Source organism: Cyphomyrmex costatus, unplaced genomic scaffold, assembly GCF_001594065.2.
Source record: "Cyphomyrmex costatus isolate MS0001 unplaced genomic scaffold, Ccosl1.0 scaffold214, whole genome shotgun sequence".
Lineage (NCBI taxonomy): Eukaryota > Metazoa > Arthropoda > Insecta > Hymenoptera > Formicidae > Cyphomyrmex > Cyphomyrmex costatus.
In genome coordinates this window covers 685,141-707,208 of record NW_017276192.1, presented here as the reverse complement: position 1 = coordinate 707,208, position 22,068 = coordinate 685,141, and the positions used below count along the sequence as shown (strand labels likewise).

General features: G+C 29.9%; 1 protein-coding gene across 1 annotated transcript in view; it reads right to left on the bottom strand.

Annotated features, from left to right (window-relative positions):
* LOC108773556 (elongation of very long chain fatty acids protein AAEL008004) overlaps nt 1-13,373 on the bottom strand; it is a 34,334-nt gene extending 20,961 nt beyond the window's left edge. Inside the window, exon 1 of the mRNA XM_018539397.1 lies at nt 12,698-13,373. The gene's annotated coding sequence lies outside the window, so the exon portion shown is untranslated. The remainder of the gene's footprint in view (nt 1-12,697) is intronic.
* Nucleotides 13,374-22,068: the final 8,695 nt, after the last annotated feature.

Sequence of the window (22,068 nt, the reverse complement as noted above, 5' to 3'; positions counted from 1 at the left end):
GCGTGTGACTGTGACAAATTTCCTAACCTCCATAATCGTCAGCTTTAACGCTTAATATCTCCGTTCATAGGGCAGAGCGATACTTTTTTCTGCCAGATTTTTTCGTTTCGTGCAAAAACGCGTCGAATGAGCCTAGTTTCATTAAAATTGGTGAGATCGGCCGTTTTCTTCATAATTACCATTAATATATGTATTCTCTCTAAACTAACTAAACTGATAATTTGATATTTAAGTATTTATCTATTTAATATCTAAATAAATGTTGATATATATATATATGATATTATAATTAATAACTTTAAATATTATAATTAATATGTCATCGTTTCTTCCTCTGCTTTATTATTATTATAAAAGTGTTTTTCTTTATAACTGAAATTCATCATTAATGTTTTACAAAATATTCTCATACAATTAATTTTATTTAACGTAATTAAATAATAATAGATACAATATAAACTAAATATTAAGTGAAAAAATATAATATTAAATAGTTAATTTTATAAAAAACCCTTCAAAAAATAGAAAGAACCTAAAAAATCCTAATAAAACTAAATAAAACTCTATTGAACTAAACATTAAAAAAAACCGGATTTTTCCAACCATAGTTGTATATATTATCTTAATCACAATTGCTAATAGCTAAGATAATATCAGATTATTATTGTACATTTTAAATATACTACATAAAAAGATGATATCAATAATGATAGCGAACATCGCATATCTTTTAGATTTAATCATGCGAAGCAAGCAAGTTATCACTCATTTTGTTTATATATCTAAGAAATAATGTACGATCATAATTTGTACCTGCTCTCAAGATCAAACTGGTCTGTTTTGAACAAAATTGCTAAATTTTTCAGGCACAAATAATATTTTAATCAATTTGCAAATAAATTTTTTTACAATAACTATTATTGATATATGTATCAATAATGATATGCATTTATAATAAAAATAAAACTCATCTTCTCTCAACTTTAAAAAAAAAATTAAAATAAAACATGTTACATTTATAATTTCAAATATGTATTAATTTAAAAAAATAGAAAATATTTATCACTGAATATTATTTACATATTACAGAAATCATAAATAAGCAAATAATGTTCAATTTAAATTTTTTCTGCAAATAAACTCAATTTTAAATCAGTTTTTAATATTCATTTATGCACATTATTTCAAAAATTCTTACAATCTGTTTCAATCGTTCTTTTCTAGTTTTCTCATTGTGTACTATGGTGTTTCACGGAATTTTCGCATGCTGTTATCGATTATTTAAAAGATTTTTGATAATCTTTGATAATTAAACTATATCCGAATAAAAATTTCGCAATATAAATATAAATACAATATGTGTGTGTGTGTGTGTGTGTGATGTTTGTAATCTTAAGATATTCCGTAATAAGTAGAATTAAAAAATTAGTTCTTAGCATTTCTATATAGAGAAATTCTGATTCGTATCTTAGTCATAATGCGGCAAACCGCGTCGTCAAACAGTCATTGTTGATTTGCGCTATGATACGTTATCAGTTAAATATTACCAATTATTGAATTCTCTATTACGAATGTCATGAATCATCGTATTATGTCGAATCAAACTCAATAGAACCGCCATGTCTTTGATTAAAATTTCTATACTAATTTGGAGGTATTATTGGTAATATTATACAGACTAAAATTGTAAACTTACTTCTGTAATTATAAATAAAAACATATACAAAAGAATAATATATATAAACCTGTTTTAATGCAATTTCAATGCAAATATGTAATATTTATATTTATAAGTACTATATAATAACAATTATCTATATAATTTCTAATTTTTATTTAATCTTTTTACAGGTTGGGATATAATGGCATTAAAACAGAGTATCATCTTTTGAGGGAAAAAATACAATAAAAAATAATGAATAATAAGAAATCTTATTAAGGAGAAAAGTCGTAAAGTTTTAAAAATAGACGCTCTGTAAAGATTAAATAGAAAATATTATAGGCATTTTAATTATATTTGATTTATTCTTGAAGATACCAATTAATTTTTATTTTTATTTTAATTAAATAAGAAAAATATGAGTTTAACACATACATATGCATGTATATGCAGCATGTATATGATTTGAATAATTTAGATATTCATGGGAGAATAATTTTAATATCAATATACGTTATAAAAAATATATAAATAAATAATAAAAATATCATATTACATTATATTTAACCGATAAGTTATAGATTATCATGATTATGAATCATTTAACCGATAATCGCGCGTGACTGTAATGGATTAAAAGGTTACATGTACGAAATAACGTCTTATAAATTAGCGGAACAAAGTGTGTAGAATCGATTTTAAATTTCGTAACTTGCATATATCGAGAGCAATAAATTCAGACGACATTTTAGTACCAATTTTAAGCGAGTAACAAATCTTTTACTGATGCTTTATCCTTGTTCCGCTATAACGCTGAGATTTTTCGCTGTTAATTATACTTATTTTTATATTAGTCAGTCAGTTTTATTCTATGTATATTGCCCCGCTAACTTAATCTTCCTTTAGCGGGACATCATTAAAAAAAAAAAAACTAATAGAGCAACAAATTTTCTTTGGCAACTTGTTAGCAACAATTAAAAATGTTAGTTAAAATCGATTCTGCTCTCACTTTGTTCTGCTAATTTATAAGACGTTATAAAATATATATTACACGTTGCATTTCGTAAAAAGTATAAACAATGGAAATAAAAAAGTAGAAAAAATGACAATACAATTCCATGATTTGTATAGCAAAAATTTATTCGAAAAAACGATATTGTTTATGTTGATTTTTAAGTAGAAGTAATTTCGTGTTATATTTATACTGTTTTCTGAGATCCGAGAGTATAATAGAAAGTTGTATTCACTTACAGTCTCGCAGCCGATTATATGAACGACATGTAATAAGGATTAAATAATACTGACGAATGTCGTAATTATGACTTTATCGTTTTTATATTGCGAATGGAATATTGCTTCAAATCATAATTAAGTACAATAACAGAGAATTTTGCTTACAATAATTGTCGCAAATTTCCTCGTACATTTTCGATTAATCGCAATGGAAGATTGCGTTATCGCGATGAATAACAACGCGAACAAAGATTGTAAGGTTAAAATCATCACGTTCGGTCACAATGATCACGATCAAGGGAGAAATTGCGAACAACGATGAAGCGATAATAATCTGATACTTGAACTTTCTTTACTACGGATACGTGTTACTTGAACAATAGATTCACGTGGCATTGAATGTACGAAGAAAATATTTTAAAAATGTATATAAGCTACATTTGAATCACGTGGATCACAATCAGCACTTTTTTCTTACATTTCAATGATTGCATTTAATATAACAGCTTTTAAATTGTTTTGAGATTCTTTAATATGACCACATTGAAAAAAATATCTGATTAAAAACGAACGAATTATAAAATTCTAATTATATCAATCAGAAGAATAAGTTCATCCAGAAAATTCTGATTTATCCATTTTACCAGAGTTGTAATTAATGCAGCCATCAGATTCTTTTTTCAGTGTGCTTTCTAAATTTAAATTAGTATAAAATTTAATTGAAAAAAAGAATTTAAACAGTATATAATTAAAAATTGGAAGATCGATATTTTTACGCATCAGTTCCAATATATACATTGACTGTAATATAAAATATATACATTAGATCCAGTGAGGTCTTGAAGACAAGATAAATCATATTAAAAAACAATGGTTATAAAATTTTTTTTTCTGTTAAACATAGTCATCGAAATGTACACTAGAAAAAGTCAGGTTAATTGAAATCTAGTAAAAAAGAAATCAGCCTTTTCTTCACATGCATCGACGAAAGAATTTCATTATCTATATTGTAGATGGTAGAATTATGATATATTACTATGTTGCGATGTCGAAATGAGTGACTCTCTGTGGAATCAAATTCGCTGACAGAAGATTGGTAAATCGAATGTTGACCGAATCATCGATAATCCAGACAGTACTCATGATATGTATTTCGCAATGTTAACGCATGTTATGATAAATCAGTTATTATAGTTGTATAGAGTGTTGAATGTAAGTCCAATCGTGCCAATTATTTTATATATTAATGATGATTAGAAGAATTAGTCACAAATTTAAATAAGAAGTCAAAAAATAAAAAATTGAAATTAATAATAAAATTAACCAGAGTAAACTACACGATTCAACTAATCGACGACTAACAATTTAACAATTTTCGATGCTCTTTGCGCATCTTTAGATCGATCTTAATAATGTTGAATGACATATTAAATCTGTAAATCATTAAATTTTTCATTGCGAAAAATATTACCTTGGCCGGGAGTCGAATCCGGATTTCTGGCATTCCGTCCTTGCTGCACACGAGGACGGAATGTCAGAGATCCGGGTTCGATTCCCGGCCAAGGCGACGTAATATTTATATATATATTATATAAATTATAAATTTTATTATAATGCTAGTTGAAATAATTTAGAATTCTGATATAAGAATTTTTTTTATTTATTTTCAATCTACAAACGTAGTATATAAATTCTATAGAAGCAATTATGTAGAATTTTTTCTCGTTGTAGGAAAAAAACTGATTTACACTCAGTTTATTCATTTTTTAAATGTTTTCTCTGTACGTCCAATGCCAACAGTACAATGTCTATGTACTGTTCGAGTAATACATAGCCATAGTAAAGTAAGTTCAAGTATCAGATTGTTTTTTGCCTTGAATGTTCCTTGATTTCAGCCATTGTTTTTATTTAAAATAAAATTGAGCCTGATATTTTGATTAATCAGCAATTAATTCAATCAATTCTGACCAAAATAGGCCATACGTAGGAATCATTTGAAACTTGCGTACGTAATCAACCATGCAAGTCGCACTTTCTCTTAATTCTTTCGTAAGCAAATTCTTCGAAAGAATGTCTCGTTGCATTATCGCATAATATTGATACAAGATATAATGTTAGTAATCATAAGAGATGCATAGTAACATTGGAATCAATTTTTGATACATATTGCATATCGATAATTTTTAGATACTGATAAAAACTTTTAAATTTTATACGTTAGTTGTAAAATTAAAAAAATTCCGTTGTAACAAATGATGAAAACGCGATGGATTAAACTTTGTGATATGTTAGAATATAACGATCGAACGTAGAAACAAAACTTTTATCGATAGTCCAACGTTAGCACGCGACTATGCGGTCAAAGCGCGTGGAATCTATATTTACACAGCATGCTTTGCGTTTTTTTCCGGACTGTGTACGAGACCGTTTCGATTAATTCGGTCAGCAGAATGTAGTTGCGGGTGTGTGACGCAATTCGATGGGATTTGCATAAATATTGAATAATGAACAAACAGATGATCCGTAAAGTCGAAAAGCAGAACACTGGTTGCGTTTTCAATACCTCTGCTCTCCTCTTCGTATATATACAATATTTATTTATTTAATAACAACAGTAACTGTGTAAAGTTATCGTGTAAACACGATACTTATTCGCAACGCACATTATTAATGATTACCTGCAATTTTGCGAACCGCATTTAAATCAATACTACAAACTTTGCAAATAGGATGTTATTTTTATATAGTATGAGATACATTTTAGCGATTTCAGTACCACAAATAATTCATCTTAAAATTCTATAATTTTTCCAGACAAAATTTTCCTTAATTTTCAATAATATTTTGAATTTTTTTAAATTTTTATCCTGGAGGTCAATCATGTAACTTTTTCGTAATGCGAAAACGTCAAATGTGAAAATTTATATGTACATACGTACGTATGCATATACATATATACATACAAAAAATTTTCACCTTTCACTCTATAAGAAATATTTTCGCTCTATAAGAAATGAATTAAATAACTGATTTCTTGATTTTTGTGGAAACAGTCTCAACGTATTGTTAAGAAAATAATTTAACATAGCAATGTAAATTATTAATGTTGCTGATACTTGCATTTAATTGTTAAGTCGGTAGTATTTTAAATCTGCATAGGTGTAAGTATATTATTAAACTTCTTTAAAGTCAAGAAGAATTTTAATTTTTAATAAAAATTTTGCAAAAATTTTTATTTTTTCCTGATTTCCTATTTTATGACAATTTTGAATTTAACTCTAAGTAGGGTTATTAAAAAAACCATGTTTAATCAATGTTTTAAGTATGTCTCTTTTAATGCTATTTAAAACATGTTAAAAACATATTAAAAATATGTTTAAAAAGAAAATATAATGTTATGTTTTTTTTATTTTTCTTTTGCTAATCCTTCTTCTAAGTAGTTAAGCCTTTGATGTCAGTATAGTTGCGACTATTTCTTTTACTTCATATACATACATTTGCTTGTTACTATACTATATTCTTCAATGTGACGTTCCAATTAAAAAAAATTGTTATATGTTCGTTTTCCTGCAATATTTTTATATAATACTCAGTGTGTCATATACGTGACAAAATATAGTGTGACACTAAAGGATTAATTAAAAAATTAGAAATCTAAAAACTCCGATAACGTTCACGTAACACTCTTATTGACGTAAGCTTGATGTTATCGTTAGAGAAAAACGTAATTATTACGTGTTTTTCCTCTGCATTTTGTTTTATTCTCACAACACAAATCTTCATTTATTATACATAAAATGAACTTTAATAAGACCAGTGTAAAATGCTGCCAATTTTTATCCTAAAATACTAAAAATTTGTTAAATAGTATAAAATATCTTGCTCGTATGATGCAAAGCAAAAAAAATCGATATTAATCTCACAGGTCTAAATAAACGAGCATAAATGAATTGTAAAATTAAAAATGTATGTTTCCTAAAATATAATTATACGTTACGATGAATCTGAAATCGAAACAGTAAAGAATTACGATTATTAGTGTTTTTATTAAAAATTAATTTATATCTTCTTATGTACTTTGTGATATTTCTTGAAGCGAAACGGATTATACTAATAAGTTTTTTATATACTTATAATTTCAAGGACTTTTTTATATATCTTAAATTAAAAAATTACAATATTTAAAACGATGCTATTTTATTGCTTCCATTTCAACTCTGTAGCCGTTTACAGTGTTTCAAATTACAAAGTTATACTCTTCCACTACCTGATCATGACATTTATTTGTTCCAAGTAACATTTTCAATGTCGATGAACATTGTACGACGGCAACACTCGCGATTCGTAGGGCATTAGAACGAGTTTAGAACTTTTCGGTATGGGAATTTATATTTTTAATTAATATGTAGCTAGATCAACTGACATTTAAACGTTTGATAAAATTCTGTTGAAAAATCCGACAAAATTTATGGAGCGGAAATTGAATGTAGAGCAAATGGTAGTTTAACTGTCGATTATTTATTTGCGCAGTTCGTAACAGAGAGAAATTAAGATATAATAAAAGCATTGAGACATTAACAAGTTCACTGCGAGTTATTAGTTATCAGTTAATATAACGTTTTAGCAACGTACAGTTTGAACGTAAGAGAGAAAGCGCCTGAATGGTTCGCTCGAGCCACTAGTGGCGAGACTTGGCGATTACAATGAAAGTAAATTTTGCGTAAAGCGTATGATTATGGCGTAGCTTTATCGAAAACGCCGATTGAATTGTTACGTTACGACGTTGGGGATGCGCGTGGGACAACGAATAAAACGAAAGTTTTTTTTAACATTACTTAATCTTGTTACTCTGTTTGTCTTATAACTTTGTGTGTTATTCTTTTCTTTCTTAGGTACACAAGGTTGTGACTTTTCTCAAGGTTGTCAAATTTCTCATCCAAAAATTCTATAACTTTTCCCTGTGAGTTCCAAATAAAATTTCATGACTTCCAATAATATTTTTCCATAACTTTCAATAGTTAAAAATTTTTTGTATTTTCGTCCTGATTTGAAAACCGTTAAATATTTCGTTGAAAGATTAATTTAATAAGCATGGCAATATAAATTACTATTAATGTTGCTAACACTGTCTGCATTTTTAATTGTTAATTGATAATTCCAAAATTGTGTAGATGTGATGTATGGATACCTATATTAAACTTCTTTAAAATAAGATTTCTCATTTTCCAGATAATTCTACAAAATTCTGACTTTTTCCTGATTTCCTTGATCGTTTTCGATTTCTCTGATTCTGTGATTTCCAGTATTGTAACGATCCTGATACAGTTAACGAGTTTAATCATAAATATGCACAACTTGGGAAACAAAGAGTAAATTAAATAACATTCAATACATTGCACGTACAAGCGTGACAGCTTTCTCATGACCGCGACCGCGTAACGTCATGTTACGAGGTCACGACAAAATGATTTAGAATATATACAATATTATAAAGGTATATATATAATTATGACTGTCATGATTTTGTAACGTGATGTCATTCGGTTGGAAGAAAAATTATGACATTATAAAATTATATTAAAAATATATAGTTTTTAATAAATATATATATATATATATTTTTATCATAAAATTAGCATGTTCTATATTATATATCTATTATACATATACTATATATTATCGTATTAAAGTAAGGAGTATAGTACACATTTTTAGAATGTTCTATATTTTAATATCAATATTAATGTAAACGTGATGTAAATTCCTGAAAATTCCTCTACATTATCGAGATAAATCTCTATGAAGCTGGCCCCACTTTTTCAAAATTTTGGAAAAATAAGTAGAATTGTATTCTCCTTCCTCGTATTGGAGGGACGAGCACAAATCCGTAACTTTGAACTATTAACTATTTTATCTTTTATTTTAGTATTTCAATCTATATAGGAAAATCGATAGAACTGTTTGAGGGACTATCAGAACTCTCAAGAAAATACCGGATTTTTGCAAAAAATTAAGAAAACATTTGGCAAATATACTCTCCGTGATTTGCGATTGTCTTCTGAGAAATCCAAGTGATCCAAATTTCTGTGTTCACGATGAATTTGAACTCTGTATTTTTAGAATAGAAAGTATCTATACTATGCTTTGCGCCAAAATCGCTATTATTAGAACTGATAAGAATCAGGAAGAAAAAGAATTAAAATTTATTTTTAAATGTAACATAGCGCTGTATATTTTTGATAATAATCTAAAAGTGCTTTTATTGAAATTTTATTTTAATAATTTTTTAACGGAAAAAAATTATTTCTTCAATTATGCGAGAAGGTTTGCGGGTTATCGCCGTGTCTTTCTTCATTTCTTCTGCAAACCTTCTCGCATAATTGAAGAAAATACCCGTGAAAGCCTCAAAAGCGTAAAAATTATTTCCTTTGTTTTTGCGAATAATGTGCAAATGTTAAAATGTTTGTATCTTGTCTGTTTTCATATAACATATGAACACTAAAAATTCTGTAAGGCTGAAATTAAAAGACAAATAATACGTTTATTCATAAAACACGAACTCTACTTCGATTCTTCATATAATACAACAGTATCAAATAATATTAATACTTCTGAAGAAATTTTGCTACCAAGTCTGCAAAGACGAGCGATGTGATTTTTAATTGCACACATTAATTGGGTAATATATTGATAAACATGGCTTTACGAATAAATCAAATTAAGTTACAAAGGAGCTACAAGTGAATGCTGGTTGTACTAAAGGTTTTTGTATATAATAAAAAAATTTAAACGATCATTTATTTATATACTAAAGTTTGTTTGTAAAATATTGAGGATAATCTAATAATAGTCGAAATATCTATTGATAAAGAGTACCAAGAATTTATACGCAATAAGAACCACGATAAGCATTGATTCGTATGTTCTTTTGTTACTTAATTTGAGTCACATTAATTGGTTTTTCTGCGAAAATGGTTCATAATAGAAAGCAATTAAAATTTGCGCTGCGTGAGAAAATTGCCGCCAAGTTAGTAGATACAAGATGTCAACGTATGGCGTAAATGAAGAGGCTAACAGATTAATGGCATTTGGCGATGATGTTCCACCTATTCTACTTGACGCAACAGTTTTGTGTAAAGTTTAATTGTTTGCAACTGCAAAGCACCGATCCCATTAAAAAAATTTAAAGTGCAAAACATATTATATTATCCTGCACTATTATTCATAATATAGGAATGGATTAATTCCATTGGAGTCGAGAACAACAATTAATATCGAGGTTAACATACAAAATGGCGCATAAACAAGATGCTAATAGTGTTTTAACTATGTAGATGCTATTGGTGGGATAGAAAAGAAATTGTGTGTCTTCCTAATGGTAACAATCTACCCATTTATTTTTATATGAATGCGTATGTGCGTTTCCAGAGGACAACCAGAATTCTGCTTATTTTTTTCAAATTTTGAAGAAGCGGGACCAGCTTCACAGAGATCCGAGGTACAAAAATTAATAAATTATACTGACATAAAAAAATCTAATATTTTTGTGTTACAATAAAACTTTTTATTTAAATACATCGTTAAAGATTTATTGTAAAAATTTCTATCGTTTATCTTTATTTCTTTTTTACGACTCAGAGAACAGAATTCGAAATATATTGGAAAGATTGCGCCTGTATTATTTATCATCGGCATAAATATCAATTTCAGCGTCGTTTCGTGCAATAGTAATTTATTTTTAAGTTCTCTTTTTCAGATAGAATATATCATCCACGTTAAAATTATATTACATATTATACCATAAAATTTATGGACTTTCTGATGTATTTTTAATAATAAAATACCAATACACATATATCCACGCACACAAGTATAAACTTCTAAATTCCTTTGTGACATTTTATCAAGAGATGCAAAGTTTAATAAATGACAGTAAAAGGATCAACGATGATGATCATCTTCGACTCGAATGCATCGTTAACAAGTAAAAAGTGATGAAGTGAATTTTAAATTTTTCCACATTAAGTAAATTTCTTTTACATTAAAGGATAACAGATATCGAATAAGACGCACAAACAAATTGAGTTTCATATTTAAAATAATTTGCAAAATAAAAGGGTTCAGAACCAGTAAAGTACGATAAACATTTTAATCGCAAATATTGATGGTTACTAACATACATATAAATAATATTCCTTACAACTTTAAATTCAAAAATAACCTAGCAAACGTTTCGACTTCGATCGAGTCATTCTCAATGATTCAATAATATTTTAGTAACAATCGCAAAATAAATGATTAAAATCTATTATAATCTAGTATAAGCATTTTTTCTTGTCATGTGTCATAAGGTTATGTGTCAATAAATAATTCAATCTGTTTTTGAAAACTTGGTAAAAATATGAATCTAAAATTTAACGATTAACATATAAAAAATGAGATAAAATTATAACTATGTACCTTATGTAGAGATAATAGAATATCGGTAATCAACATCGTGATAAATAAAAATAATCTAATTTGTTTTTAATTTCAGTAAAGATACGAATCTATAAAAATTAACTGCATTTTAAAATTCTCGACAGATTAGAAAAAATTTTGGTTAGAAAGAATTTAGGTTAGAACATCGAGAAAAAAGTATTTGATATTTGTGATTATAATTACATAGTAAAATAATTATGGTTAAAATTCCGTTTTTATGATTATTATTGCTACAATGTAACAATAATTATTTATAATTCTATAAACAAAAAGATATACATAATTGGCTAAAAAATTTATTACCAAAAATGACTAAAAAAAGTCATAAAAATGGAACACCTAACTAAATTATTATATTTTTCTGTAATTATATAGGTGTAGAAATTAATTTGATCCGTTTTTGTGTTCAAAAATGCATTTATTTCAAAACAAAATGAATGAACAGATTAATTAAAATATTATCCATCGCTGGCTATTACTTTTTCTCATCTCTCAGACAATTTTCGAATTCCATCTCGAAAAAACGACTCGTCTTTGGAGGCGATCATCTTTTGGAAAATGGATCGAACTAATTTGTACTCCCAAAAGGTTTGTTATTTGTAACTACAATTACAAAATAAAGTATTATGATTAGAACTTTGTTATAGATTACTATACAATATTTGTAATAACTATATACAAAAAATATACGTAGCTGGCACCATGAAAATGAACAATATAAATGATGCTATAAAAATGGAGCACCTAACCAAGTTATGTTACCATACAATTATAAGAGATTTGTTCTGAGGCGAAAGTGTGTTTTGTACTTAAAACGAGATAGGTTCTATATATTTGAGCGTTAAAAAGAAAATCAAAGATTCTAAATACAAAAAGTGCAAACACGCGAGGACAGACCCTACTACATGATATATAGTGACAAATATCACAAACAAACACTTTTCTCTCAACAGTCTATCCGTCTATTGATTAGAAAGAGAGAACGGTGAACGACATGCCGTAAAACGATATGTCGTGGTCGTAAAAAACGGTATGTCAAGTGAAACGTTCATCGTCAACCGGAAGAAAGTTGGGCCTCGATGCGACGAGGTCGGATCCTTCGTGGACCATCAGTTCCGCGCCGCGCCGGTTTACCTTCGGGCGTGTTTCTTTTCGACGCTCAAGGTTTCTCTCCGGGCGGATCGATCGCAGGTGCGTCACTTAACCTCAAAGTGAGCCGGTACACGCGCGCGTGCACGCTCCTCGATCACGCGGTCCCGCCCCGACGACCTCGGCGCGGATAACGCGACCGCGCGGATTATTATGCGCGCGGGTTACACCCACCTGCTATTACACGTTCCTTTCTTCTTCTCCCCGGTCGTGACACGATGGTCCTCCTGTGCCTGTCCTCCACTTATCGTATCCGTCTCGCCGTTCCCAAGCACCCTTTATCCGATGAGCACCACGTAACCGGCAACTCGTCGACGACTGTGTAATATCTCTCGCGCAGCAACACCCCTCGTCGTTCGCCGCCGCCGTCTCTCCTTCTGTCACCTAAACGCGCACATAAACGCACGGCACGCGAAGCACCACCTTCCGCGCTGGAGGACGGTAAACGCGAAGGCAACAACCTCGGCGTCCTCGGGCGATTCTTCCGTGATCGTCGTTACTTCCTCCGGCGGCGGCCGCGACCTCGTGATGAAGTGTGCCGCGTACGAGGCGAAGCAAGTGAATAACGAGAAATTACAAAATTACACGCTTTAACCGTCGCGGCTCGGTAAACTCGAGTAACGACTGCCCGCCGTCGGCCGCAAGTTTTCTTCAGTCCGTCAGGCGGGCGGCACGCGTCAGTCTTCCTCCTCTTCTAACGTCGCCCGGCCCGGCCTCGGCGGTGCCGCCGGCGGTGGATGCACGAAAGGGGGAGGCGAAGCGGAAGAAGAGGGACGCGACGAGAGGAGAAACCGGGTGAGAGAGAGGGATCGCGCCGCGTCGCTGCTAAGCTCACACACGCGGTCACGCTTGAGCGACGACCGTCGTCCCCGCCTTTTAGCACCGACGCTGCCGCCGACGAGTCTCTCTCGCTCGCCCGCTAACCCACGGCTGACCACGGGAACGTAGTCGATCGCGCCTTCCTCTCCGACCTGCCTGCTCCTTCCGTCTCCCTTCGGGACCCGCGCCGCCCGCGCGACGCTGCTCAATCTCCTCCACGTTTTCTCTCATCTACATCCTCTCGTCTGCTAGTTCTGTTGGGCTCTCCCGCCCGTGTTACCTCTTTCCGCTACCTACGCTGCACCGGTTCTTTCTCTTTCTTTCTTTTACCGACGACGAGTACTCCCTTTTTTCCTCGCTGCTCCGAGATTACGCGACGTTATTCGTTCGAAAGCGCTTCGCGCTCGAATCTCCGCGAACCTAACTGTTCTCCATTTAATTGGTAATCGCGTAGATAGACGGAAATGACGGAAAGGGCGGAACGAGCAGATGTCATGGGCGCGGGAGCGGTTGTGGCGAGACCGCTCTGAGTCTCATTCGCAAATCTAGTGCCATCTTGCGGCATGACGTCCAACTGTAATTTTATCATGTGTAGCATGGTGTAACGTCAAGTGTGAAATTTGCCTAATCCAAGAGACCAAAAGCGTCTATCTTGCATCTAATTGTAATTAATTTTCAAGGATTCAATTTATTTCTTCTGCAGTTGAGACTTCACTTATATTATAATTTTGTCTCCTAATGGAAATTAAGAGGTCTATTTTACAATGTGCTTTTTGTGTTTTATATATACTTTCTACCTCTTGCTTTCTTCCCTCTTTGCAATGGTGTTTTATTGACAATTATATTTCTTGCCACGTATTTCTTGTTTCTTTTCAAGTTTTATTCATTAACTTTTATCTCGGGCGATAGAAAATGAAAAACGGGACAAGAGGCAAAACAGCAAGAAATAGGAAACAAAGAGCACACACAAATTGTAGAAGAGATTTAATATTTCTTTAAAAAAAACTTTTTTCCGCATATAATATGCAGGGAAACGGAAGTATTTTATCTATTTGAATGTAAATATGTGCGGTAAATTTTCATTTTATGATTATTATTCTAATTTATAGCCATAATCTTATGATTATTTTATAATTCCTGTAAAATGATTTATGATTGCCGTTTTAATGATTAGTTATACCGTACGTTTGAGCTCTTAAAAGAGCGTAAAGAAAACTTTTGTTATTGTACATGAGTACTGATGTAACTGTTTTTATACAGACGCAATTCTTGTGAAAAAATGTGTGCTGCTAGATTAATAAAAAAAACTATTGAATAATGTACAATATTCAATATGAATAGTTTTGAAATTTTTTCTTATTGCTTTTTATGAACCCAATAATAATTTTTCATAAGGGAGAATTCATTTATATATCTGGCAATGTAAAGAAATAAAATAAATTTTTAAAAAAGCGCGCGACTGTTAATCCAATTCTCCATGTTCGCATGGAGAGCGTTTAACGGCAAAGATTTTTGTGATTTTTCTCTTTTATATTATATTGCGACATGGTCCTACGTTGCATTTATATTTTAATAACATTATTATAATTTATTTAAATTTATTTTGCAGCTTTACACAAAAAGTATGTTATGAGGAAAAATCAGTAAACAGGACACACCGGTACCGAGCGAACCACCGATTTTTAGCCTTTCTTTTTCTCGTTAAATAATTGCATCACATAAAATGCGCATTCTACAGAAAACTACTTTCTTTTTATCATAACGATCTGTTATCATCAAGTTACTGAAAGTTTGGATCAGAAATTTATCTTAGTATTTTTTTTTGCTGATCGTAAGTTCTTATTTTACAAACATCCAAAATTTGATTAATCTAAATTATAAGTAAACTCAAACAATAACATACACGCTTTAATGTGCCTAAGCAGAACAAAATGTTATGGCTTTCATCATCAAAATAGCTCTAAAATTATTATTAAAAGTCACTTTTCGATTAGTCACGATTCGTTTTAATGTCATTTTGATGATATCGTAACATGTTATTTTGTTGGATAATAAATGTCTTCCTCTTTTAAACTATAATTACAGCATTTACGATTGGATATATAAAACATCGACTTTTATCAGATTTTTCTTTTTCTTACATTCAGAAATCTCTATCGTGCACGTTACTTATCTGCACTGAGAAAAAGATCTGATTTAAAAATTGATTTGTGAGAAACACATGCTTTGCAAATGTTATTTATAATTCGACATTTTTCTCTCAGTATAATACATAGTATACAAGGAGATTCACATAAAACATATATGATATATAGGATGGTTCTCTGTTTATAAGACTATTAAGATATGATTATCAACAAATTAATAGTTTATTGACTAGATATTTACTTCAATATATGCCAGAATAAAATATCTTATAAACTATTATTGGTTTTTTCATATGTCTACCTTAATACTTTTATGTGCAGAATAATTAGAAGAATCATATATTATGTAAAAAAAATTATATATTCCACTTAAAAAAGTGAAGGTGACCTTCGTATCTTTTTGGCTCTTTCACCTAGAAAAAAAAACAAAGTTATGTCTCCCTCAAAACTGTTCCATTTTTCGTCTAAAACGCGTTTTCTTTTTCTATCTTCCATATTTTTCGAGTTATTGAATTGTCATATTTTACGTAAGTAACTTGGTCCATTTAAAAAATTCAAAGTGACATTGCTCTGACCTTGGTGACGCCACCCAAGGTCATACTGATCTGATCACTGAATAGATCATTTAGAACCCCATAACTTTTGTCTGAAACGTTTCTTTCTAAAATGCTCTGCTTTCGAGATAAAAGGGATGGACGGGTGGTCTCGGACACCCTGTATATATAGCTGTATCTGTAGAATATAATTAAATTTTGTTATATATTATTTATAAACGGAAGGAGATATGAACAAAATTATAATCTCATTTTGTTTTAAATAACCAGTTTATATGTAACTAGCTACTAACCTTCAGCTGGTAGTAATTGAAAATAAAAAAATCAACAACTGGTAATAGAAATAAAAAACGGATATGCACTAATAAAATGATATATGCCTGTACGCGTAGTTATTATGGATTTTAAGTGAGCGAACTTTATTTCGTTAAATATTTAACTTGATCTTGAGTGAGCGAACTTTATCCTTGTTAAATGTTTAAAATAAAATTAATCGTTCACAACTCATTGTGATATGATATTTTTGCACGAGAATTGTTGTCTATATTCTATTTCTTCAAATTAAACAATTAAAGTAACGTATTTAATTTTGTGCAGTGGTAAAAGTGAGTAATCGGAAAATTGAATTCGTATGAAAAGGACGATTTTGCTGCTTCCAAAAATGTACTAAATTTTATTAAATCTTATATCTATTTGAAAAGTACTAACTAAATATTTATTACAAATTTAAACATATTTATTTGGTAATAGAACCTTAAGTAGAACCTTAAATTAAGTATCATTTTTTAATAATTTTTTCATAAAATTATTTCAGCTAATCTGTATCCAACTAAATTTTTAGATGTTTTAGCAAAATCGATTCTTCTCTGTTCAACGCATCAAGTCGGCTGTATATTTCCCTCGCAAATCACGAATTCAGTTTCGTAACACCGTGACATCTTTTCTATTGATGAAGGAGTACGCAAGTTCGCCGCGTCAAGTTCGTCGCGGGAGAGAAGAAAGTGAATAAATGGACTGGAATGGGAGCGATTCCGGTTATCTTTGGAAAAAAGTAGTAGAGTTGCCGTTCCAAACGTAACAGTCTCCAAGAAGTTATGCAAGTCACGATGCGTGCGATCGTTGGTGTAAATCGACAACAGCGGCGGCGGTCAGCGAAAGCGATCTGTGTTGCTCACTGGTCTCCTTTCAACGATAAACTGGATGCTGGTCGTTCGTGCGTTATTCCAACTTAATTTTTGCTCACGGCTTTAGAACAGCGATTTTTCATCTTGATTTTTGTATCTTATAATTATGAGATTCCATCCGGCTAGTCCTTTCCTGTCTTTTAGTTTGGCATTGTGTAAACATGTTTCTTCTTGCTTTATTTTCTGCAACATTCTCTAATATTTCTAATGTAAGAACGGTTTTGCTCCATTTAAAACTAGATCTAGATAAAAAAACTTTTCTAATAATATTTGACATTTTTTTTTTAAGTCAATAGCGACGTGCGCAAGTTGTGTGCAATCGGAACCGTTCCCTCTATTACTCGCGATGTTTCGTTATAGAAAAGTAACTGAAAGTTACTTTTTGAATAACAGTCATTGTAACGCGTTACTTTTCAGAGTAACTTGTAATGATAATTACTTTTTGAGAGAAGGAAACTGTAACTGTGACTAATTACTTTTACAAGGAAACTTACTTAACTGTGCTTTTACGATATAATAAACTTTTCAGCAGTGCATTCATGACTCATCGGCGATAATCTTCCTATATCTGATAGCTTTAAGAAAAATCGTAAATTACATCACTCCCATGACATTGCAAAACATAACAATTAATCTCCTATGAAGGAAAAGACAGTTTTTCAGGGTATAAATAGAGAACCATCAGGAACAAAAAACAACTAACAGTAGAGCAGTTCCTTTGTATATCTCAGTTCAATTAAATCACTTTGTTATATACAAAGAAGAATTTGGTTTAGTTTAATTAAGCACTTAACCTGGTGAGAAGTGACTGATCTTTGAGAGAGGTCATCTTTGGACCCATTTATATGAACTGAATCTTCAGGAGCTCAGGCTTCTCTACATATATAATACATTTTATCTATAACAATAAATTACATTGGATATCAATAGTCACAAACTAAAAATTATGAGTATATCGATTTCGTTGTCTTAGGTGAAAAATTTATTTTTATTTTAGAAAAACTCTGAATTTAAATTCTTATAAAATGTATAAAAAAATAAAATATTCAAATTTAAAAAAATGCACCTTAGTAGTAAGTGAACAATACATTCGATAATGTCTGGCTAGAATTTTAATAAAAAGATTAACTTTTTTACAAAAAAAATCAATCATCGCAAAAAAGCCATGTGTCATACAAACTTCAATTATTTTGGAAGACTAATGTACTAGTGAAATTTAATTTGAGTTATCATTTTTAGTGTACAAAAATGTATAAGAAATACCTTGTTTGGGTCAAAGTAATTAAAAAACATTTTTTTGTAAATTTATGTTTTAAAAAAAATTGTGTAGGATTTTATGTACACGCACGCACGCACGCACGCACATACATCACACGAATTATGTAGATACATACATTCAAAAAGTTTTGACATTCTAGCAACCAGCTTGAACTTACATAACTATTTTGACGATTTAACAAAATTATTTCAAATCTATATTTTGCTAAAGTTTAGATACTTCAGTAAAATTGTTCTTTTAGTATATGTATAATTATATTTTGGATGATTAAATTTACCTACTTTTTTTTTATTTGTTTTCTTTATATTTTTTTGTGCACATTAAAATAAATCGCCTATTAATAAGGGGATCGACTTTTTATATTTCTAAACGAATCAAAATCGAACAAGGACACTTTGAATACCTTTCTATCCATAGTTTGGTTCACGTTGATCCTAAAAGGAATACCGTAGATCTGTTTTTTATTCCTGCACTCTTTGAACTGGTGCACACGGTGCAATAAGTAGAAATGAAATAAATACGTTTCATTTGAACTTATTGCACCGTGTGCACTAGTCCAAAGAGTGCAAGAGTAAAAAACACACTTCGTATGTTATGTACATTTCAAATTAAACTATATGTGTATACGAACAAGAATACGATATGATTGCACGGCGTTCAAATCCTATCTCAGCATTTTCTTGTGTTTTCATTCTAAAATATTTCGGAACACCTTGCAGATTTGACTCACATTCTTGTCGTGACTAGCCTGTCTTGCGCAACAGAGAGTTACACGCTCGTTTGACGGTGCGAAATGACATATTCGCCAGGATCTTGTCTACTATGAAAATTAACGTAAAACGATATATACGTTTTCCATTAAATTTTGTTTTTCAGCTGACGGAAGATGACGTCATTTGCAACGCGAAGAGTATGCAGCATATTTAGCTGTCAATATTTTTGTCATGATGTCATAAATAATGAAACTTTCAATAATTTCAAGGAACAGCGATGCTTTTGCTTACACGAAACGTCACTGTGTACACACATTCGTGTTTACACAATGATCAACATGAGATATATTCATAAATATTCAACCATCTTTACTCATGCTAAAACGCACTACTCGTTCCTTAGAATCGCGTTAATAATGTTTGCATGACAGTCTACTTATGTTGATGACACGTTGCTTATTTTACATTTTTTTCGTTTTCTTTTCAAGATGTGTCGCAGTTTTCCACTTTTAATACTCATTGTCAGAATTTTTCAACAGTTAAAACATATATATATATATATATATTTTACGTATAATTTCTCTCTCTTTCTCTCTCTCTCTCTCTCTCTCTCACTTTCTCTTTATTTAATTAGAAACACAAGAAGAGTTATTAATTTATAATTAAACATTTTTCATATTTTCGTATTAGATGTTATTGGACAGAAATAAATACTATGCGTTTGAAATTATAATTAAAAGTATTAATTTTGGTAAATATATTATATGTACCATCTCTTGTAAATTCTTGTTGAAATAATTTGGAAATTTATGGTACCACTCTTTTCTTTATAAATATAGTAAAAATATTTCAATATAATTTCTTTTAATTTGAATATAATGCAGATGATTTAATATATATATGTAAATCAATACAAACGATAATACACTCATAGGCACAAAACGTAGGCCAAACTTTTAGTAAATATTTTTAATATTTTTGAATAGTGGTAACTCAGCAAAAAATCATCGTATCAAGATTTTTAAAAAAGCATTTTAAAGCTTGAAATCTCTACTTTTCAAAGGGGTACTTAAAAAAAATGGTCTTACTGATATTTCGTAAAGTTATACAAACACAAATAAAAGTGCGTCAAACCTCAAAAATTTTCACGAAATTTAAGAAGTTGCACGGCACGCATTAAAAATTATGTACAAATGCCGTTTACAGCTTTTAAAAGAGCGAATTTTTACCTTTAATTTACGTTTTTATCGACCTCTGTATGACTTTTTTTCACTGATTGTGAGTTATTCAATGTTGAAGCTAAAAGGGGCATTTTTACTTCAACGTTGAATAACTCTGTGAAAAAAAGTCATACAGTGGTCGATAAAAAAGCAAATTATTGATATTATATTAAATATTATAATAAATTATAAAGATATTATTACTTTTTATAATATTTCTGTTTGAATTCTTTTTTGTTATTTAAATCTAATTATTGATTATATACTTATTTGATTTATGCAATTTATTGGATTTTAAAGTTTATTGTTAGTCTTCGACAATTTTAAAACTTACAACCGTTGTCAGCGAGACTATGCATTCATTTTATACTTCTCGGACACAATATTTTACCGACGTTGCGTGATTGTTGTCTACATTATCTCTTGTCGTAATGTCACTAATTTTTTTCTAAGTGTTTATCTCTGTCTACTGTGTAGTCTAACACACTTGTATTTTATTTAGCGTGCTCTTAAAGTAAATATTTTAAAGTAAATATTACGCTGCTATGCGCAAAGAAATGCAGTTAGAGTTGTTCTTTAATATTTAAATCTACAATAATTATCGTCTAAATTATTTTTAACTACGCAATTTTTATTAGATTTACATGTTTTTATCTGCAACTTATACAACTTACAATTAGAAAAATTGAGAACCACTACAGGCGAAACTACTTACTCATTTTATACTTCTTGGATATGATATTTTACCAACGTTACGTGATAGTAATTTGTAATTGTTATTTCTAATGTAAGGTCATTAATTTTTTTCTAATTATTTATCCATTTACTACATAATTTGTCTAGCATGTACTTTTTATGACGTAATCTGCTCTTGACTTAATTTATTCTACAATCTAGACGCTACTAATGAGCAGATAAACAAATATAAATTGCAATATGAAGAAATGCAGTATACAAAAGAAGTATAAAAACTTACTAGATTATCTTAATTCGTATTTTACGTCGCACTCCATGAATTTATAACATCGTTCATAATATTGCATTTAAACGATGCAATGATTGCGTCTAAATATAGTCAAAGTGTTTGATTATTAATAGTTATCTTGACGATGGTTATGTCTTTAATAATTCGTTTATATATTAGTTACGGAAAATAAGTTTTAACTTTAATTCGAAAATTATTTAAAAGCAATTAAAAAAATGAAAGGACTAAACAAATTGGATATTGTTCGCAAATTGATTATAACCAATTGACAATATAATTTATGATTTATGATAAATTTTATTGATACTTTAAAAATATTAATACACACACGCATACATATATATAATATATATTTCTCATGATACAATTGGTTAATAATTTTGAGTTTTATAATATTTACATTATATTTTCTTTGATTTTGAAATTAATTTATATGAAATTTGATTCAATTTTACATTTTTTTTTCGAAAATGCATAAATATAATATTTGATAAAATGTACGAATATATGTAACCTTCATTATTACTTGATTCATTTGACATTTAAATAAATATTATTTTATAATAAAATTTTGGCAAATTTATTGTTTTATATATTTTTGATAGGAAAAATTATATAGACATACATATAAAATATTATTCCGA